Source organism: Orcinus orca, chromosome 1 (genome assembly GCF_937001465.1).
Source record: "Orcinus orca chromosome 1, mOrcOrc1.1, whole genome shotgun sequence".
Taxonomy (NCBI): Eukaryota; Metazoa; Chordata; class Mammalia; order Artiodactyla; family Delphinidae; genus Orcinus; species Orcinus orca.
This window is the reverse complement of record NC_064559.1, coordinates 11,116,223-11,138,865: the sequence shown is the minus strand read 5'-3', so window position 1 is coordinate 11,138,865 and position 22,643 is coordinate 11,116,223. Positions and strand designations below refer to the sequence as shown.

At 40.2% G+C, this 22,643-nt stretch overlaps 1 protein-coding gene across 11 annotated transcripts in view; it reads left to right on the top strand.

Moving 5' to 3' along the window:
• Window positions 1-22,643, top strand: part of CNIH3 (cornichon family AMPA receptor auxiliary protein 3) — a 282,654-nt gene that overhangs the window by 36,293 nt on the left and 223,718 nt on the right. The window contains exon 4 of one of the 11 annotated variants that reach the window (XR_007475518.1): window positions 16,810-17,522. The exons of the other annotated variants lie outside the window; for them this stretch is intronic. The gene's annotated coding sequence lies outside the window, so the exon portion shown is untranslated. Of the gene's footprint in view, window positions 1-16,809; window positions 17,523-22,643 lie in introns of those variants that run through there. 11 annotated transcript variants of the gene reach the window in all.

The following is a 22,643-nucleotide window of genomic DNA, read 5'->3' as shown; positions in this document are numbered from 1 at the left end:
GTCATTGCCAAGAGTGATGTCAGGGAGCTTACTGCCCATGTTTTCTTCCAGGAGTTTTATGGTTTCAGGTCTTAAATTTAAGTCTTCAATTCATTTTGAGTTGATATTTGTGCATGGTGTAGGACAGTGGTCCAGTTTCATTCTTTTGTGTGTGGCTATCCAGTTTTCTGAACACCACTTATTAAAGAGACTATTCTTTCTCCATTGTACATTCTTGGCTTCTTTGTCACAAATTAGTTGCCGAAATATGCATAGTTTTATTTCTGGGCTCTCTATTCTGTTCTATTGATCTATGTGTGTCTGTGTGTGTCAGGATGATTGTTAGGATTCGTTTGCTAAGGATCTTTAAAAAATATCTTTCATATGTCTACTTAAATTCTGAACATATGTACTACAACTATAATGACTATTTTTGCGTCCTTGTTTGGACACAAAACATCTGGTTCAGTTCTGGCTCAGTTAATCTTGACTGATCATTCTTCTCTTTAAGGGTAAGTTTTCCTATTTCTTTGTGTGTCTGGTAATCTTTGATTGGATGCCAGAAATTGTTAATTTTACCATTTTGAATGCTGGGTATTTTTATATACCTATTAATATTGAAAAAATTTTTTAAAAGAATTATCAGAACTTATTTTTGCTTAGTTTTATTAAAAATATGTCATATAGCTTTTTTCCTTTAAGGAGAAAAGAAGGAACACGTTTCATAAAATCAAATAAGCAATGGTAATGTGTCTTAACTTGAAAAAGTTTGGAAATCACTGGTTTACAAGTTAGAATTGAATGAAAGAACAACCGTAACAGCCACAATTGGCCACTTCATGCCAGTGGCAGCAAACAAGATCAACTAGGGCAAAATAACCGCGTGGAAGCCCTGATAAGTGCTTAAACAGACTGATGGGCTGAGAAATCAGTATAGATATATTTTTGATATGTATACATATATATTAATATATTTTATTAATATTTTTGAACTTTGTTCTTAGATGCCGTTAAGTTCATTGGAAACAGTCCTCTGTTACAAACCTGCCCTTTTTTCATGAACTCCTTGTGTAGCCACTCTCAGCTTCTCCCTATTGGGCCACTCTGGTGTATCTTCCAAGATACTGGCTATTCTTGGTCATTTAGAGTCCTTCATTTCTTGTAAGAACACTCTCAGGTTTTAACAGGAGGATCTTTTGCTTTCTTCCCTGAGTTTTCTCCTCTGGAAATCCTACAACTATTGGTGAACTGGGGGAAAGAAGCTCCTTCATAAGTCATTTATTTTATTAGAATTTCTTCCTTGTTTTCAGGCGTCACTCTTCTTCCATCTTAGGCAGATTGCCATTCTTTTTCTTCCTCTCCTTTTTCTCTCTTTTTTTTCCCTTTTCTTTCTTTTAAAACTTTAATTATGGAAAATTTTAAGCCTTCAAAAAGATAGAGAGACTGGTATAATAGGTATTCCCACCTACCAATCAATAATCATTAATTTGTGAAACTGTATTTTTCTTTTAAAAAACAGTGTTTTCTTTTTAAAATTGAGGTATAGTTGATTTAGAAACTGTATTTTTCTAATGCTTCTGATTTACAAACGTTAGAAACTTATTTTCAAGTTACATTAGAAATCATGTGGTAGGGAATACACAACCCATTTTGTCTTGAGGGTTGTGTGTGTAGGACTCTTGGCTTTTATCCAGGTTAGGATGCATACAACATGAAGACTAAGAGTCTCCAGTGATTCCCCAAGCATCTCAAATACTCTGTCACTTTGTGTTTTATACATAGTCCTTAATTGCAGCCTGTAGCCTTTGCTCTGTGCTTTGTTTATAGTCTCTGGTTGATTTAGGTCATATCTCATATTTAATCTATGTTCATGCTCCTTGAATACAGTTCCTAAGATTTCTAAGATTTTTTCCCCCTAAGTGTGTATGTATATATATATATACACACAGACACATAACTAGAGTGTTCTTTATGTAGCAATTATGCTTAATAAATAAAAACAAGTTAGCATAATGTAGTGACAGGTCTCTGGTAGAATCCTGGCACTGCTACTTACTAGTTGGTGTGACTTTTCCAATTGCTAAACCTCTCAGAGATTCAGTATCATCATCTGTAAACTGAATAACACCCACCTTCAGGATGATGGTTAGGATTAGAAATAATACAACAAGAGTGTTTATCACAGTGCCTGTTGCATAGTAGTAACTCAATAAATGGCAGCTATTATGATTGACAGATGTAGCAGTGCTGTGGAATGGATAGCAAAGAGTATTATCCCTAATTGACTGACTAAATAGGCACCAGAGAGACTAAAATACTGACTGAAGTCACAGACAGATCCATAACCAAAGTCATAAATGCCACTTCCTGGACTCAGAGCCTCCTGCAAACATACCAAAATCTAATTTCTTCTTATATCTATGGGTGAATTCTATTTTATAATAGAAACAAAACATTTCCAGCAGCTCATTTCAAGGGGATTTACTAAATTTATGGTTCCACGCATCTAGGTTTGGGCTTTGTGCCCCAAACCATGTCCTTACATCCACAGTAATATTTGAAATGAGCATATCAGACCAGCACATCTCTGTTGTGGCGTTTTGCTGAGTTTATTTGTGGACAGACTGGTTCTTGGAATCACAGACTGTTAGTGGATTGTTTTTAAACAGACAGAGCAAAGTGCTTCAAGCTTTCACACAGAGAAAGGAATGTTGAGTCCTACTTTCTCTGTCTCTATGTCTCTCTCTGTGTTTCTGTCTCTCTGACTCTCTCTTTGTCCTCTTTCTCTATCTCTCTGTCTCTGTCTTTCTCTCTCTCTCTCTCTCTCTCTCTCTCTCACACACACACACACACACACACACACACACACACACACACAATTCTTTTGATCTTACACTCTCCAGGTTCTGGAGACATATGCACACCTCTGTGTACTCTTCCCAAAGTGGAGAAATGTCTTTCTCAGCTGTTTCCCACTATATTTTGCTGAAGTATAAAAATATGTCCTTATTAATCATCTGTAAGTGTCTAGAGGACATAAGTTCTGCCGAAAAGTAAAGGCAAATGTAAAAAACCAGTGAAAATTATATAGAAGAGTCTCCCTTTTTTGTCCTAATTGAACAAAGTTGGGGAGAAAAGGACTGTTTAGGGACTTCTCTGGTGGTCCAGTGGTTAAGAATCCATCTTGCAATGCGGAGGATGAAGGTTTGATCCCTGGTCGGGGAACAAAGATCCCACATGCCTCGGGGCAACTAAGCCCGCACACTGCAACTACTGAGTCCACGCGCTCTGGAGCCCGTGCGCCACAACTACAGAGCCTGCAAACCACAACTAGTGAGAAACCTGCAAGCCACAACTAGAGAGAAGCCTGTACACCACAACGAAGAGCCCGCACGCCGCAACGAAAGATCCCGTGTGCCGCAACTAAGACCTGACGCATCCAAAAAATTTAAAAAAACAAAGAAAAGGACTGTTTAAAGAGGCTCTGGAATGATATACCTGTAACCATGGCCTCTGATGTGAGATCCCCTCTCACTCTGGATTTACAATGTTACATTCTCCTTTTAGCAGGGATCACTATAAGCAAGTTAACTAAAATCATGATGAATTGAAAAAGGAAAGAAAGAATGAAAAACAAGAGCCATTGAAAACCTTTTCCTCCCTCAGAAACAATGGGGCTTCTCCTTTTATCTTTTTCAAAATCTTCTTCGTTAAGCACAGTGGCTGTAACTAAAGCATCTTTGTGTCTCTAGCACCTTTTGTCATGCTTTCACACAGTAGGCACTCAATAAATAATTATTTTTGATGCTGAATGTATAAATATGTATTAGTTGAGAATTTGCTATGTAGCCTGATTTTGTTAGGTGCTACGTGGACCACTAAAGAGGTATAACTCGGAATCCCTTGCTTTCACTGAGCTTGCAGTCCAGATGGGGACATAGCAATTATGAGAAATGTTTGGCTATTATTTCCTCAAATATTTTGTCTACTTCATTTTATTCCTCTTCTCCTTCTGGGACTCCAGTTGTACATGTTAAATCTTTTGATAATGTCCCACAGTTTCCTGAAACTGTGTTAGTTATTTCAATCATTTCTTCTGTGCTTCAGATTGGATAATTAATGTATTAATCTTTCTTCAAATTCACTAACTCTTTCTTCTACTATCATCATTCTTCTGTTAAGCCTATCCAGTAATTTTTAACATTTCAGATATATATTTTTAAATTCTAGAATTTATATTTAGTTCTTTTTTATAGTTTCTAGTTACCTGTTGATACTTTTCATTCAATACAAGCATATTTTCCCCTGTGTCCTTGAGCTTATTTATAATAATTGTTTTATAACCATTGCCTGCTAACTTCAATATGTGAATCATTGCAGGATTGACCTTCATTGATTTTACTTTTTCTTGAGAATAGGTAATGTCTTCCTGTTTCTTTGACTGTTATATAATTTTGAACTCTGTCCTGGATGTTGTGAATGATATGTTATAGAGATTCTCAGTTCTGCTGTGTTCCCCTGAAGAGTATTTTTTATTTTTTTTAATAGTAGGAAGTTAACTTGGCTGAATTCAAACTAAACTTTATCTTCCTTGCAGTGAATGGTGGCTCAATTTTCTGCTCAGTTCTTTCAGTCTTAGCTAGACTACTTGAAGTCTGCCTCACACATGTATGGTTCCAACACGTGCCAGGGATCTGGCTAGAATTTATACACATGATTTGGGGCTCCTCCTTTCTGGCTCTCTACTTTTTAGGATTTCTCCCTTTGTTTTCCAGCAGCTGTGTTTCCCTCAAACTCTGTCTTCTGGTTTTTCAAGCCAGTAAGATTTTGGGGTTTTCTTTCTGACTTTTAGCTGCACTGTGTAGTGCAATTTGAGGACTTCCCTCAGGATAAAAGTCATAAAAAAATGGGAAACTCACCAGTGCTTTTCTCTTCATCCAGATGTTGACTCCCTTTCAGTATCTACCTGTTTTTGGTTGCTTTTCAGTGTCTTCAGAGTTGTTTCTGTATTTATCTCAGAGTTTATATTTGTTATCTGCAAGAAGGTTGGTCTCACAGGAGCCACATGGCCATGACTAGTAGCAGTACCTAAGTAGGTATGTACGACCAAAAAAACATAGGGTCAAATAAGCAAGCTACTGTCAAATAAAGACTCAGAGACAAAAGCATTTAGAAAAGAAAAGAACTTTACTTATGAAGAGGTTTGCAAGGGAGTCCAGGCTTCAGAAAAACAGGCTTATCAAGTAAAAAAATGCAGCAGGAATTTAAAGGAAAAAAATCACCAAATTACTGAGTTTACTGTCATTCTGTTTATGGTGGAAAAACAGTAGTTTTCTTGCATGACTTTAACATTTACAAAGGTAGAGATATATCTTCAGACATTGATATTACAAAAGTTAGGGATAGAGATATTTTTGTTAGGGAGGCATTAACCTACAGGAAAGAATCAAGATTTCATATTTTGAGGACTAGAATTATACACAGTGATCACATTTTTTGTGTATGTTTTGTGTGTGTGTGTGTGTGTGTGTGTGTGTGTGTGTTTTGTCACTGGGATTCTTTATGGTCAACTCCCACTCTCACATGCAGATTTGACCTCATAAATTGTTTAGAGATTATCTGATTCACTATTATTCATTCAATTTGTTTTATTTAACTGGTTTTATTTATGTAGCATATAAGAGATGTTAATATACAAAGACATCCTTGTTATATATTAATAAAACCAGAGCAGTTCTGGTTTAAGAATTAACCTGTAAATCCTCTACAGTTGTAATTTACTTTTATGTATCAGAATTATTTTATTGCCTTTATCTGCTCATCTACTGAACTAAGGAACAAGGGCCTTCCAATTTGCTTCTATGAAGTTTACCTGTAGTAGCCTGAAAGGGTCCCTCTCTGTCTGAGACACTCAAGTTTGTCAAATTCCTGACCTGCTAGAAAATTCTTTATTACCTGTAAAGCTGATATTCTTTTTTTTAAAAAATTAATTAATTAATTAATTTTTAGCGCGTTGGGTCTTCATTGCTGCATGCGGGCTTTCTCTAGTTGCGGTGAGCGAGGGCTACTGTTCATTGCGGTACGTGGGCTTCTCATTGCGGTGGCTTCTCTTGTAGTTGGAGCACGGGCTCTAGGTGCACGAGCTTCAATAGTTGTGGCACGTGGGCTCAGTAGTTGTGGCTCACGGGCTGTAGAGCGCAGGCTCAGTAGTTGTGGCACACGGGCTTTGTTGCTCTGCTGCATGTGGGATCTTCCCGGACCAGGGCTCGACCCCTTGCCCCCTGCATTGACAGGCGGATTCTCAACCACTCTGCCACCAGGGAAGTCCCAAAGCTGATATTCTTTAAGCCATAGAATAAGTTCCAGGACAGTTTCCTGGGACTGGTATACTGGAACTGGCTCCTACTGATTCATGAGAACTCGTTGTTAAATTTATAGGAATTTTGTAAGCTGCTTGTTAAACATGGCCATTATTGGAAATTAAACTTTATAACTTACAATTAAATAAATTATATTTAAATCAGTGATAATAAATGCTCAAAACTTATCACCTCCTAATTATGTATGACCTTTTTTAAAACTATTTTTTAAAATTGAAGTAGAGTTGATTTACAATGTTGTGTTAGCTTCTGGTGTACAGCTGATTCAGTTATACATATATATATTCTTTTTCATATTCTCTTCCATTATAGTTTATTATAAGATACTGAATATAGTTCCCTGTGCTGTACAGTAGGAACTTCTTGTTTATCTATTTTGTATCTAGTAGTTTGTATCTGCTGATCCCAAACTCCTAATTTATCCCCACTCCCCACCTTTCAACTTTGGTAACCATAAGTTTGTTTTCTATGTCTGGGAGTCTGTTTCTGTTCTGTAAATAAGTTCATTTGTATCATATTTTAGATTCCACATATAAGTGATATCATATGATATTTGTCTTTCTCTGTCTGACTTACTTAGTATGATAATCTCTGGATCCATCCATATTGCTGCAATGACATTATTTCATTCTTTTTTATGACTGAGTAGTAGTATTCATATACTATCTATCTATCTATCTATACACACACAGATATATATCTATATCTATATCTATGCCACAACTTCTTTATCCACTCATCTGTCAATGGACGCTTAGGTTGCTTCCATTCTTGGCTGTTGTAAATAGTGCTGCTATGAACATTGGGTGCATGTATCTTTTTGAATTAGGTTTTGTCTTCTAGATATATGCCTAGGAGTGGGATTGCTGGATCATATGGTAACTCTATTTTTAGTTTTCTAAGGAACTTCCATACCATTCTTCATAGTGACTGCACCAATTTACATTCCTACCAGCAGTGTTGGAGGGTTCCCTTTTTTCCACACACTTTCCAGCATTTATTATTTATAGACTTTTTAACGATGGCCATTCTGACTGATGTGAGGTGATACCTCACTGTAGTTTTGATTTGCATTTCTCTAATAATTAGAGATGTTGAGCATTTTTTCTTTCTTTCTTTTTTAAAATATTTATTTATTTTTTTATTTTTGGCTGCGTTGGGTCTTAGTTGTGGCACATGGGATCTTTGTTGCAGCGCTCAGGCTTCTCTCTAGTTGTGGCGTGCAGGCCTCTCTCTGGTTGTGGCACGCGGGCTCCAGAGTGCATGGGCTCTGTAGTTGTGGCATGCGGGCTCTCTAGTTGTGGCTTGTGTGCCCAGTAGTTGCAGCGCAAGGGTTTAGTTGCCTCACGGGCAAGTGGAATCTTAGTTTCGCTACCAGGGATCGAACCCGTGTCCATTGGAAGGCGGATTCTTTTTTTTTTTTTTTTTTGCGGTACGCGGGCCTCTCACTGCTGTGGCCTCTCCCGTTGCGGAGCACAGGCTCCAGACACGCAGGCTCAGCGGCCATGGCTCACGGGCCCAGCCGCTCCGCGGCATGTGGGATCCTCCCGGACCGGGGCACGAACCCGCGTCCCCTGCATCGGCAGGCGGACTCTCAACCACTGCGCCACCAGGGAAGCCCTGGAAGGCAGATTCTTAACCACTGGAACACCAGGGAAGTCCTGAGCATCTTTTCTGTATGACCCTTTTATTTATTTTTTTAACTTTTTAATTTTTTTTAAATTTTATTTATTTTTTATACAGCAAGTTCTTTTTTTTAATTTAATTTAATTTATTTTTTTTAAACAACAGGTTCTTAATAGTTATCCATATTATACATATTAGTGTATATATGTCAATCCCAATCTCCCAATTCATCACACCACCACCACCCCCCGCCACTTTCCCCCCTTGGTGTCCATACGTTTGTTCTCTACATGTGTGTCTCTATTTCTGCCCTACAAACTGCTTCATCTTTACCATTTTTCTAGGTTCCACATATATGTGTTAATATACGGTATTTTTTTTTTTCTTTCTGACTTACTTCACTCTGTATGACAGTCTCTAGATCCATCCACGTCTCTACAAATGACTCAATTTCATTCTTTTTTATGGCTGAGTAATATTGCATTGTAAATATGTACCACATCTTCTTTATCCATTCGTCTGTCGATGGGCATTTAGGGTGCTTCCATAACCTGGCTGTTGTAAATAGTGCTGCAGTGAACATTGGGGTGCATGTGTCTTTTTGAATTATGGTTTTCTGTGGGTATATGTCAAGTAGTGGGATTGCTGGGTCATATGGTAATCCTATTTTTAGTTTTTTAAGGAACCTCCATACTGTTCTCCATAGTGGCTGTATCAATTTACATTCCCACCAACAGTGCAAGACGGTTCCCTTTTCTCCACACCCTCTCCAGCATTTGTTGTTTGTAGATTTTCTGATGATGCCCATTCTAACTGGTGTGAGGTGATACCTCACTGTAGTTTTGCTTTGCTTTTCTCTAATAATTAGTGACGTTGAGCAGCTTTTCATGTGCTTCTTGGCCATCTGTATGTCTTCTTTGGAGAAATGTCTATTTAGGTCTTCTGCCCATTTTTGGATGGGGTTGTTTGTTTTTTTTGATATTGAGCTGCATGAGCTGCTTGTATACTTTGGAGATTAATCCTTTGTCAGTTGCTTCATTTGCAAATACTTGCTCCCATTCTGAGGGTTGTCTTTTCATCTTGTTTGTAGTTTCCTTTGCTTTGCAAAAGCTTTTAAGTTTCATTAGGTCCCATTTGTTTATTTTTGTTTTTATTTCCATTACTCCAGGAGGTGGATCAAAAAAGATCTTGCTGTGATTTATGTCAAAGCATGTTCTTCCTATGTTTTCCTCTAAGAGTTTTGTAGTGTTCGGTCTTCCATTTAGGTCTCTAATCCATTTTGAGTTTATTTTTTTGTATGGTGTTAGGGAGTGTTCTAATTTCATTCTTTTACATGGAGCTGTCATTTTTCCCAGCACCACTTATTGAAGAGACTGTCTTTTCTCCATTGTATATCCTTGCCTCCTTTGCCATAGATTAGTTGACCATAGGTGCGTGGGTTTATCTTTGAGCTTTCTATCCTGTTCCATTGATCTATATTTCTGTTTTTGTGCCAGTACCATATTGTATTGATTACTGTAGCTTTGTAGTATAGTCTGAAGTCAGGGAGTCTGATTCCTCCAGCTCCGTTTTTCTTTCTCAAGACTGCATTAGCTATTTGGGGTCGTTTGTGTCCCCATACAAATTTTAATATTTTTTGTTCTAGTTCTGTAAAAAATGCTATTGGTAATTTGATAGGGATTGCATTGAATCTGTAGAGTGCTTTGGGTAGTATAGTCATTTTCACAATGTTGATTCTTCCAATCCAAGAACATGTTATATCTCTCCATCTGTTTATATCATCTTTAATTTCTTTCATCAGTGTCTTATAGTTTTCTGCATACAGGTCTTTTGTCTCCCTAGGTAGGTTTATTCCTAGGTATTTTATTCTTTTTGTTGCAGTGGTAAATGGGAGTGTTTCCTGAATTTCTCTTCCAGATTTGTCATCATTAGTGTATAAGCATGCAAGAGATTTCTGTGCATTAATTTTGTATCCTGCAACTTTACCAAATTCATTGATTAGCTCTAATATTTTTCTGGTGGCATCTTTAGGATTCTCTATGTATAGTATCATGTCATCTGCAAATAGTGACAGTTTTACTTCTTTTCCAATTTGTATTCCTTTTATTTCTTTTTCTTCTCTGATTGCTGTGGCTAGGACTTCCAAAACTATGTTGAATAATAGTGGCGAGAGTGGACATCCTTGTCTTGTCCCTGATCTTAGGGGAAATGCTTTCAGTTTTTCACCATTGAGGATGATGTTTGCTGTGGGTTCGTCATATATGGCCTTTATTATGTTGAGGTAGGTTCCCTCTCTGCCCACTTTCTGGAGAGATTTTATCATAAATGGGTGTGGAATTTTGTCAAAAGCTTTTTCTGCATCTATTGAGATGATCATATGGCTTTTATTCTTCTTTGTTAATATGGTGTATCACATTGATTGATTTGCGTATATTGAAGAATCCTTGCATCCCTGGAATAAATCCCACTTGATCATGGTGTATGATCCTTTTAATGTGTTGTTGGATTCTGTTTGCTAGTATTTTGTTGAGGATTTTTGCATCTATATTCATCAGTGATATTGGTCTATAATTTTCTTTTTTTGTAGTATCTTTGTCTGGTTTTGGTATCAGGGTGATGGTGGCCTCAGAGAATGAGATTGGGAGTGTTCCTTCCTCTGCAGTTTTTTGGAAGAGTTTGAGAAGGATGGGTGTTAGTTCTCTAAATGTTTGATAGAATTCACCTGTGAAGCCATCTGGTCCTGGACTTTTGTTTGCTGGAAGATTTTTAATCACAGTTTCAATTTCATTACTTGTAATTGGTCTGTTCATATTTTCTATTTCTCCCTGGTTTAGTCTTGGAAGGTTATACCTTCCTAAGAATTTGTCCATTTCTTCCAGGTTGTCCATTTTATTTGCATAGAGTTGCTTGTAGTAGTCTCTTAGGATGCTTTGTATTTCTGCGGTGTTTGTTGTAACTTCTCCTTTTTCATTTCTAATTTTATTGATTTGAGTCCTCTCCCTATTTTTCTTGAAGAGTCTGGCTAATGGTTTATCAATATTGTTTATCTTCTCAAAGAAACAGCTTTTAGTTTTATTGATTTTTGCTATTGTTTTCTTTGTTTCTGTTTCATTTATTTCTGCTCTGATCTTTATGATTTCTTTCCTTCTACTGAGGTTGGGTTTTGTTTGTTCTTCTTTCTCTAGTTCCTTTAGGTGTAAGGTTAGATTCTTTATTTGAGATTTTTCTTGTTTCTTGAGGTAGGCTTGTATTGCTGTAAACTTCCCTCTTAGAACTGCTTTTGCTGCATCCCATAGGTTTTGGATCATCATAATTTCATTGTCATTTGTTTCTAGGTTTTTTTTTTTTTTTTTTTTGGTACGCGGGACTCTCACCACTGTGGCCTCTCCCGTTGTGGAGCACAGGCTCCAGACGCGCAGGCTCAGCGGCCACAGCCCACAGGCCCAGCCACTCCGTGGCACGTGGGATCCTCCCGGACCGGGGCACGAACCCGCATCCCCTGCAAAGGCAGGCGGACTCCCAACCACTGCGCCATCAGGGAAGCCCGTTTCTAGGTATTTTTTGATTTCCTTTTTGATTTCTTCAGTGATCTCTTGGTTATTTCGTAATGTATTGTTTAGCCTCCATATGTTTGTGTTTTTTACCTTTTTTTCCCTCTAATTGATTTCTGATCTCATAGCTTTGTGGTCAGAAAAGATGCTTGATATGATTTAAATTTCTTAAATTTACTGAGGCTTGATTTGTGACCCAAGATGTGATCTATCCTGGAGAATGTTCCATGAGCACTTGAGAAGAAAATGTAATCTGCTGTTTTTGGATGGAATGTCCTATAAATATCAATTAAATCTATCTGGTCTATTGTGTCATTTAAAGCTTGTGTTTCTTTACTAATTTTCTGTTCAGATGATCTGTCCATTGGTGTAAGTGAGGTGTTAAATTCCCCCACTATTATTGTGTTACTGTCAATTTCCTCTTTTATAGCTGTTAGCAGTTGCCTTATGTACTGAGGTGCTCCTATGTTGGGTGCATGTATATTTATAATTGTTATATCTTCTTCCTGGATTGATCCCTTGATCATTATGTAGTGTCCTTCCTTGTCTCTTGTAACATTCTTTATTTTAAAGTCTATTTTATCTGATATGAGTATTGCTACTCCAGCTTTTTTTCGATTTTAATTTGCCTGGAATACCTTTTTCCATCCCCTCACTTTCAGTCTGTATGTGTCCCTAGGTCTGAAGTGGGTCTCTTGTAGACAGCATATATATGGGTCTTGGTTTTGTATCCATTCAGCAAGCCTGTGTCTCTTGGTTGGAGCATTTAATCCATTCATGTTTAAGGTAATTATCGATATGTATGTTCCTATGACCATTTTCTTAATTGTTTTGGGTTTGTTTTTGTAGGTCCTTTTCTTCTCTTGTGTTTCCCACTTAGAGAAGTTCCTTTAGCATTTGTTGTAGAGCTGGTTTGGCGGTGCTGAATTCTCTTAGCTTTTGCTTGTTTGTAAAGCTTTTGATTTCTCCCTCAAATCTGAATGAGGTCCTTGCTGGGTAGAGTAATCTTGGTTGTAGGTTTTTCCCTTTCATCACTTTAAATATATCATGCCACTCCCTTCTGGCTTGTAGAGTTTCTGCTGAGAAATCAGCTGTTAACCTTATGGGAGTTCCCTTTTATGTTATTTGTCATTTTTCCCTTGTTGCTTTCAATAATTTTTTTGTCTTTAATTTTTGTCAATTTGATTACTATGTGTCTTTGCGTGTTTCTCCTTGGGTTTATCCTGCCTAGGACTCTCTGTGCTTCCTGGACTTGGGTGGCTATTTCCTTTCCCATGTTAGGGAAGTTTTCAACTATAATCCCTTCAAATATTTTCTTGGGTCCTTTCTCTCTCTCTTCTCCTTCTGGGACCCCTATAATGTGAATGTTGTTGCATTTAATGTTGCCCCAGAGGTCTCTTAGGCTGTCTTCATTTCTTTTCATTCTTTTTTCTTTATTCTGTTCTGTGGCAGTGAATTCCAGCATTCTGTCTTCCAGGCCACTTATCTGTTCTTCTGCCTCAGTTATTCTGCTATTGATTCCTTCTGGTGTATTTTTCATTTCAGTTATTTTATTGTTCATCTCTGTTTGTCTGTTGTTTAATTCTTCTAGGTGTTTGTTCTTTAACTCTTCTACATCTTTGTTAAACACTTCTTGCATCTTCTCAATCTTTGCCTCCATCTTTTTCCGAGGTCCTGGATCATCTTCACTATCATTATTCTGAATTCTTTTTCTGGAAGGTTTCCTGTCTCCACTTCATTTAGTTGTTTTTCTGGGGTTTTATCTTGTTTCTTCATCTGGTACTTAGCCCTCTGCCTTTTCATCTTGTCTATCTTTCAATGAATGTGGTTTTTGTTCCACAGGCTGCATAATTGTAGTTCTTCTTGCTTCTGCTGTCTGTCCTCTGGTGAATGAGGCTATCTAAGAGGCTTGTGGAAGTTTCCTGATGGGAGGGACTGTTGGTGGGTAGAGCTGGATGTTGCTCTGGTGGGCAGAGCTCAGTAAAACTAATCTGCTTGTCTGCTGATGGGTGGGCCTGGGTTCCCTCCCTGTTGGTTGTTAGGCCTGAGGTGACCCAACACTGGAGCCTACCCAGCTCTTTGGTGTGGCTAATGGTGGAATCTGGGAGGGCTCATGCCAAGGAGTACTTCCCAGAACTTCTGCTGCCAGTGTCCTTGTCTTTATGGTGGGCCACAGCCACCCCCCACCTCTGCAGGAGACCCCCTAACACTAGCAGGTAGGTCTGGTTCAGTCTCCCCTGGGGTCACTGCTCCTTCCCCTGGGTCCCGATGCGCACACTACTTTGTGTGTGCCCTCCAGGAGTGGAGTCTCTGTTCCCCCCCAGTCCTGTAGAAGTCCTGAAATCAAATCCTGCTGGCCTTCAAAGTCTGATTCTCTGGGAATTCCTCCTCCTGTTGCTGGACCCCCAGGTTCAGAAGCCTGACATGGGGCTCAGAACCTTCACTCCAGTGGGTGGACTTCTGTGGTACAAGTGTTCTCCAGTTTGTGAGTCACCCACCCAGCAGTTATGGGATTTGATTTTATTGTGATTGCGCCCCTCCTACCATCTCACTGTGGCTTTTCCTTTGTCTTTGGATATGGGGTATCTTTTCTGGTGAGTTCCATTGTCTTCCTGTTGATGACTGTTCAGCAGTTAGTTGTGATTCCGGTGCTCTCGCAAGAGGGAGTGAGCGCATGTCCTTCTATTCTGCCATCTTGAACCAATCACTCTGTATGACCTTTTTTAAAAAAATGTATGCTCTTGTGACTTCCCTGGTGGTGCAGTAGTTAAGAATTTGCCTGCCAATGCAGGGGACACAGGTTTGAGCCCTGGTCTGGGAAGATCCCACATGCCGCGGAGCAACTAAGCCCGTGCGCCACAACTACTGAGCTTGTGCTCTAGAGCCCGCGAGCCACAGTTACTGAGCCTGTGTGTCAAAACTACTGAGCCCGTGCACCACAACTACTGAAGCCCGTGCACCTAGAGCCCGTGCTCCACAACAAGAGAAGCCACCGCAATGAGAAGCCTGCACACCGCAACGAAGAGCAGCCCCCGCTCCCGCAACTTGAGACAGTCCGTGCTCAGCAACGAAAACCCAATGCAGCCAAAAATAAATAAATAAAAAAGTAAATTTATTAAAAAGAAAAGTATGCTCTTGAGGTTTTTTATATATGTATTGTATCTTTGTGGTGGAAATTCTATATAATTGTGCGTTATTGCATGTCTCTTCCCAATTCTATGTTCAGTGGTGTCATGTTAAAATTAGCCATGATAGGACAATTTACAACACAGACATTGGCAAATGATACCAAGAAGTACTTCTTTTTATTTTAGAGAGCCAGTTGTTAAATGTTTACCAACATATTACTGTTTACACACATTTCCCTTCAACTTGTAAAGCACAGTCCTTAGTCCTAGTAGCAGCTTGTCATATCTTTAAAATGAAATGAGGTTGTGTCTTATTGTTGCAAATTTGATTTATCCAGTTCAGTCTTATAGGAAGGAGAATGGATTTTTACTGAGCCTGAGTAAATAACTACATTATCACAAAAAGTAAAGGAATTTAGAAAAAGCATTTTGAATAATATTTAATCATTTTTACTATTGTTTTGGGTAGTTTGTACATAAAGTCTATTAATGTATTCTACAGAATCACTATTTTAGAGTTTTTCTAAGTGTTTTTTTTAGGTTGAAAATATATACTAAGAATTTTCATAAGAAGTTTTTTCCCTCTGAATTCTAAGGAGGGATGTTGGAATAATTTACCACTTAAAGAATATTTCATTCCAATTTATGAGAGTATGTCCTCTTAGACTGATAGAGATAAAGGAGAAAGAAAAGGAGTTTTCCTTTTCTTTAGAACATCAACCACAATTAAATCAGTTTCCGTAATCCCAGGAAATTCATTTTTATTTTGCCGATCTCAGACTAAGCTGTCACGGAGCTTTCATGGAGTCACGTGTTTCTGAGCTTGGAGGCCTTCTGTCCTTGATACAGACTGGACAGGTGTCTGTGGATGTCAGCTTCGACTGGGAAGCCTGCACTTATGAGTCTGTTCACTGTACTATCAATAGTTAGGAGTACCTGTTACAGTTTTTATTGTATCTCTTTTTGAGATTACTTCCAAAAGTTTCAATTGTTCTTCTGAGTTTATAGCAGAGGCCTTTAGGCAAGTATGAGGGAAAGGCAGATTGCCATCTGTTTATGACAAGATTGAATGACTTCAACTATTTTATTCTAATATCCAACAATATGAGAATGGAGGAGAGTGAGCCATCTAATCAGTTTACAAAGATTTAGTCAATAATTTCCCTGGATAGGGAGGGCATTAACCCCAGGGCCTTTAATTCAACCCATAAAATGTGTTTCATTTGTCATCAGTTGACCAGGGCATTTTAAGCCTACTAATAAAATCTTTCTTCTATTTATTTTTTAAAGGAATCAATTTGTTGAAAGTTATTTGCTTAGTCTATGTATATCAACTTGATATGGTGGTAATAAAGAGGTGGGTAGGTGACTGATCTGTGTAATAGACATGCGGAAATTTTATATTTGCAGAGCATAAAGGAAGTTTACAAGCCATTTTTGGCTTTTAAAATTGTCCTTAGCAAATTTTGATTGACTTTAGGGTTGTTCTAATTGTTAAATTTAAAATGTGTTTAAATTAATGGTTTTAAAACCTTTTGAAATACAGATTTGCCTGAACTTAAGTGAAGTTCATCATGGAAAGATCCAGACTGATAGCATGATTGAATACCTGTTCAACTCTATAAGACCTAGCACATAATTCTTTTACTTTACATTTTCAGTTTTAAAAACATAATTCCAGAAAGTTTGCAAAGTAGAATGAGACATAAATAACCCATATCCCATCTCTCTAATGTAGCTATTATCAGTTTTGGTAAATTTTATTCCAGAATTTGTCATATGTACATCTGTTTTGTAAAAAATTTAATCATTGTGTACACACAATTTTGATTATCGTGTTTTCTTCCTAACACTGAGTCATAAGCATTTTTCATGTTGCCACAAAGTCTTGGTAGCCATAGTTCTGATATTTGCTTAATGTGGAATTCCTTTAAATAGGAAGCTCCCTTAGTGCCTTTCAAATATGGCACTGTTCACAAGACATGAAATGCACACAGGTTTCCAGGAACATAGCTGTTGTGTTAAGTGAGATACAACTACAAAGAGGTTGAAAAGAAGCAGAATTATCCCCTTTGTTAGCAGGGAGTGGTAATGTGTAAACATGGGCTGGTAAACAAGTGTATCTTTTTTTTTTTTTCCCCCCAGGAAAGCAATCAACTCCTTATTAAGTTTCTCAACAAGGTGTCCGGATGGGTTGCAAGGTGCATCACAGGTGATTTGTTAACGTTATTATCCAAATATTGTAATTTGTGAATGATTTGCTTTCATCATGTATTAGAGATAATTCAGGTCACTCTCACACCTGGCCCTCCCGAGTGCTTTTTGGGAGCCCAGTAACAAGGGTAGGACTAAAGCTGTATGTAGGGGTTGGAGGCCAAGAGAGTGAGGAAGGACAGAATGCAATTCCTTTCTCCTCTGGCACCCCTGGTTATGGAGACTCATATACTTCCTCTCCAATCTGCGAAGGACAGGCTAGAGCTCCTTCATTAACTCTGCTTTGTGTTTATCACTGCCCTAGAACCAAAATGCCATGTAAATTAGCTGCCGTACTGCAGCATTTTAACAGACAATAAACTTGAACATACTGATCTGATGAGAAAGGACAATGTAAAATCAGGTATGGTTCTTCAGATGAACTGCAAAACCAGTTATAGTGTCTTTCAGGCTTTTAGTCTTTCAAAGTCACCAGGGTCGGGCTTCCCTGGTGGCGCAGTGGTTGAGAGTACGCCTGCCAATGCAGGGGACACAGGTTCGTGCCCCGGTCTGGGAAGATCCCACATGCCGCGGAGCGGCTGGGCCCATGAGCCATGGCCGCTGAGCCTGCGTGCCCAGAGCTTGTGCTCCGCAACGGGAGAGGCCACAACAGTGAGAGGCCCGCATACCGCAAAAAAAAAAGTCACCAGGGTCGATTTTTAAATGTCTTATCGTAGATGTTGGGTCAAAAGCTGTGGTCATATAATCTCTATTTTATCAGCAGTGTTGGTATTTCAGATCCTTTATTGATAAAATTGACTAAAAGGACTTGAAAAATTAGATCTCATATCATTTTCATACAGAATTTCAAAAATTGCCAAGCCCCTTGAAATGCTGTGTAGTCCAAGTGCTTAGCATGAACGAATTCTGCTCACATCTCCTTAGCAGGCCAAGTCCTGCCACTTTATCCCTGTGTCCTTCCAATGCTCTCAGACCACTAGGCTGAGAGAATATATGTCTGACAGTAGCCACTGTCACATACTCAGGTCCTCCTTCAACCTACATTTTTTTTTTTTTTTTTTTTTTTTTTTGCGGTACGCGGGCCTCTCACTGTTGTGGCCTCTCCCGTTGTGGAGCACAGGCTCCGGATGCGCAGGCTCAGCAGCCATGGCTCACGGGCCCAGCCGCTCCGCAGCAGGTGGGATCTTCCCAGACCGGGGCACGAACCCGCGTCGCTTGCATCGGCAGGCGGACTCTCAATCACTGCACCACCAGGGAAGCCCCCAACCTACATTTTGAAAGCAGAAAGGGGAGGGTGATAAAGTAGACCAAAGCAGTCACTGTTTGATCAACCCACTGCCTGACAACCCCTGTCCTTGAATCTGCATTTCTGCTGAACCTTTGCTTGTAGCTGAAGCCATGTGGTCAGCAGCTTGATAGTACTAAATACGGTTTCTGTAGCTTAACTCCTGTGGTTCTTTTGAGGTTCTTTTTGCAGCCACTTTATCTTAGAGAGCTCTGAGGGATTCCGTCCTAATCATCACAAGAAAAAACCCTTTTTTTTTTTGGTAACTATGTATGGGGACGAAGGTTAACTAGACTTATTGTGGTGATCATTTCACAATATATACAATTATTGAATCATTATATTATACACCTGAAACTAACATAATGTTATATGCCAATTATACTTCAATAAATATCAATAAATAGATAGGTAATACCTACCGCCGCCAGTTGAATTCATTTGTTTATCAAATATCTATTTCCCTGCTAGGTGTCAGGCTTTGTGCCAGGTGCTGGGGTACAAAGGTGAGGCAAATAGACAGGGTCTCTGCTCTAGTAGAGTTTTAGTTCAGCTGGCCATAGATGTTAGTGAAGTAATCACACTCTGCATGTACTATTACAAAGAAGCTGTGCCTAGAGCAGCCGTGAGAGCCTAGAAGGGGCCCTGTTGCTCCAAGGGATCCTGCCTGCGGCAGTGACACTGAGCTGAGCTCCCAGGAGGAGTGGGCATTCTAGCTGAAGAGCTGTTGGGCACTGGTGAGAAGCGGGGCTCAGGGAAATGACAAGGTGAGCAGCATCCCCAGTGGAGGTGCAGCGTGTGCCGATTCTCTGGTGCAAGAGGAGCAGCGTGAGTCAAAGGAGATGAAAGAAGGCCAGCGAGTTTGGAGGACAAAGGTGGAGTGGAAGGGGGTAGGAGGAGGGAGCAGACTTTGGGGAGAAAAATGGAGAATTTGAGTTTGTATTTAGTCAAGTTGAAGACGTTTATGAGATATCCATGGGTAGAGAGATACCAGCTAAGCAGTAGGACGTGCTCTTTTTAGGTGGAGTGGACACCACCGGGGAAGTGAAAAATTACTGGAGAGCTCATGTAATTCCAGAGAGTCAGCCCTTGGCTTTCTGGCTGCAGGAGTTTGTTCATCTCTGATCTTCTGCACCGACAAAATGGTTACCAGGCAACGCCTTTCCCTTTTTCTGGGTACCTCAGAACTTCTGCTTCCTCGAGGCTTCTGCTGCTGCCTCCTCTCTTGTGTCTTCTGGCGTCTGCCCACTACCATCTACCTGAGGAGGAGCTGATTGGCCCATTTGGCCACAGATGGGCCTGGGGAAGGACTTTCACATCTGTCCATCAGGTGCCACTGGCACATGGGATGAGATAGTGGTGGTGGTCGCACAACAGTGAATCTACAAAAGCTATCGAATGGTATACTTTAAAATGGTGACTTTTATGTTGTGTGAGTTATATCTTGATTTGTAATAAATCTAGGAATTCATCAATTATGCTGCGATGTATTATGATACTTTGAGTCAGAAAACCTGGGTCAAATTTCCTTGTGGAGTCATCCTCACCCTTCACCTCTAGAATCAGGAGAAGCTATATTTCCTAGGTGGCTGTGAAGATTAGACAGGACAACCCATGGGATAGACTTGGCTGTAAGAAGACCTGGGAGCTTTCTTTATCGTTATGGTTACAGCATGGTTTGGAACCCTATTATTTATTTGTTTATTTATTTAATTGAGGTATAGTTGATTTACAATGTTGTGTTAATTTCTGCTGTACAGGAAAGTGATTCAGTTATACATATACATACATTCTTTTTAATACTCTTTTCCATTATGGTTTATCACAGGATATTGAATATAGTTCCCTGTGCTATACAGTAGGACCTTGTTGTTTATCCATTTTATTTTTTTTATTTTTTTAATAAATTTATTTTATTTATTTATTTTTGGCTGCGTTGGGTCTTTGTTGCTGCGCACGGGCTTTCTCTAGTTGCGTTGAGCAGGGGCTGCTCTTCATTGCAGTGCATGGCTTCTCATTGAGGTGGCTTCTCTTGTTGCGGAGCACGGGCTCTAGGCGCATGGGCTTCAGTAGTTGTGACACGCGGGCTTCAGTAGTTGTGGCTCATGGGCTCTAGAGTGCAGGCTCAGTAGTTGTGGCACACGGGCTTAGTTGCTCCGTGGCATGTGGGATCTTCCCGGACCAGCGCTCGAACCCGTGTCCCCTGCATTGGCAGGCAGATTCTTATCCACTGTGCCACCAGGGAAGCCCTTCATTTTATATATAATAGTTTGCACCTGCTAATCCCAAACTCCAAATCCATCCCTCCCCCACCTGCCCTCCCCCTTGGCAACCACAAGTCTGTTCTGTATATCTGTGAGTCTGTTTCTGTTTTGTAGATAAGTTCATTTGTGTCATATTTTAGATTACACATATAAATGATATTATATAGTATTGTCTTTCTCTTTCTGGCTTACTTCACTTAGTATGATAATCCCTAGGTCCATCCGTGTTGCCACAAATGACATTATTTTGTTCTTCTTTATGGCCGAGTAGTATTCCATTGTATATATATACCACATCTTCTTTATCCATTCATCTGTCGATGGACATTTAGGTTGTTTCCATGTCTTGGCTACTGTGAATAGTGCTGCTATGAATCTTTTTAGTGCTGCATGTATCTTTTTGAAATATAGTTTTATCCAGATATATGCCCAGGAGTGGGATTACTGGATCATATGGTAATTTTATGTTTAGTTTTTTGAGGTACCTCCATACTGTTCTCCATTCCTACCAACAGTGTAGGAGTGGAACCCCCTCATTTTATTGGTGCATTTATTATTTTTATTTATTTATTTATTTTTTTTGCGGTACGCGGGCCTCTCACTGCTGCGGCCTCTCCCATTGCGGAGCACAGGCTCCGGACGCGCAGGCCCAGTGGCCATGGCTCATGGGCCCAGCCGCTCCACGGCACGCGGGATCCTCCCGGACCGGGGCACGAACCCGCGTCCCCTGCATCGTCAGGCGGACGCTCAACCACTGCACCACCAGGGAAGCCCATTCGTGCATTTATTAAGCAACTTCTGCATGGATTGCTCTTTGCTGGGGCTCTTTGAGAGGACCTTGAAATTAGGAGAAATCCCCAAACTAGAGTCATGGCGAAGGGGTGAGTGACTTCCCAGCTGCTGACCTGGCAGCCAAGCCTGGTCCTGGGCAACACTGAGAAGTAATTGACATCTCTGTCACTTTGCTGGCCTGGTAGCCTTTTGGGTTATCATTTCTGCATCTCTTCCATCTGCTTTTCTCAAGTGATCTGTGTTTTCCAAAGTGAGTTCATCACATGAATCATATTAGGGTGTGAGTGGCCTGTTTAAGCCGTCTTTGTATCTTAAAGGAAGACCAAAAAAAAAACTCAGAGGGAGGAATCAGCAGGCCCTGCGAAAAGGGAGGGTGGGGTGAAGTGGGAAGTTATTTGGAAGCAGTGGTGCCTTCCTGGGCAACCCTGCGATCACCCTGATTCAGGGCCCATCTGGTCTCCTTATCCCAAGGCCAGCTTGCCTGTGCTGACTGCTATACCATCTGGAAGAGAAAGTCAGGGAAACAGCTTCAGTTGCTTGCTTTCCTAGGTTTAGGCTAACGTGGAGGCCACAGCAGCCTCAGCAGAGGCAGCACTGATAGTGGTCGTTGGTGGTGGCAGGGGTGTCATTAGTAACACTAATGAATCATGGCTGGGCCTGGCTCTCTTCTCTGACTCAGCCTGAAACTTCTTTCTGTTAACAGGAAGCCAGTAACCAGTGAAGTCAAAAGCTTGTATGAAACCCTCTGGATTGGAAACCACTGGGTGTTTTTTAAGCTTCTATTTCTAAAACAAGAAGGGAAACCATCAGATAGAAGCTTCCCTGTCTCCTTTGATGCAGAGGGACTAGGTTGGTTGAGGGTTGATTGTGAGCCAAGGCTCTTGTTTCTTATGAAACGAAAAAATTGTCCAGGAGTTTACAAAAACAGGAAGCTGGCAATGAAAACTATTGGAATTATGTAAATCAAACAGTCGCTTTGGAATGCAGGTGGCAGTCTGCCTGTGGGAAAGACTGGAGAATGAGGCAGGATGGGAACAGCCAGGTTATCAAGCCACCGGTACAGCACTGGGGAGGAAACTGTGAGGCAGGGGGCAATATATGGGGGTGTGGACCATCATTGCCCTGGCATTATCAGCCCAAGGCAGCGCTGGAACGGTGGGGCAGCAAGGGCAGCAGGGAACGGGGGCTCTCTAGGTCTAGTATGAGAAAGTGAAGATGCTTACATTGCTCCAGGAGAGATTTCTATCTTCTCGTGTGTGTAAGGGATGGAGCCACGTGAGTGCTGGAGGCCCCTTACTGTGCACAGGCTCCAGAAAGTCCTAGCACACTGGCGGCTGCCAGGGGGCCTGGGAACCCGAGCTGTGATGGATGCCCCCAGCAGGAAGGGACCTGGGAGCACCATGATTTAGATCAGTGATTCACAC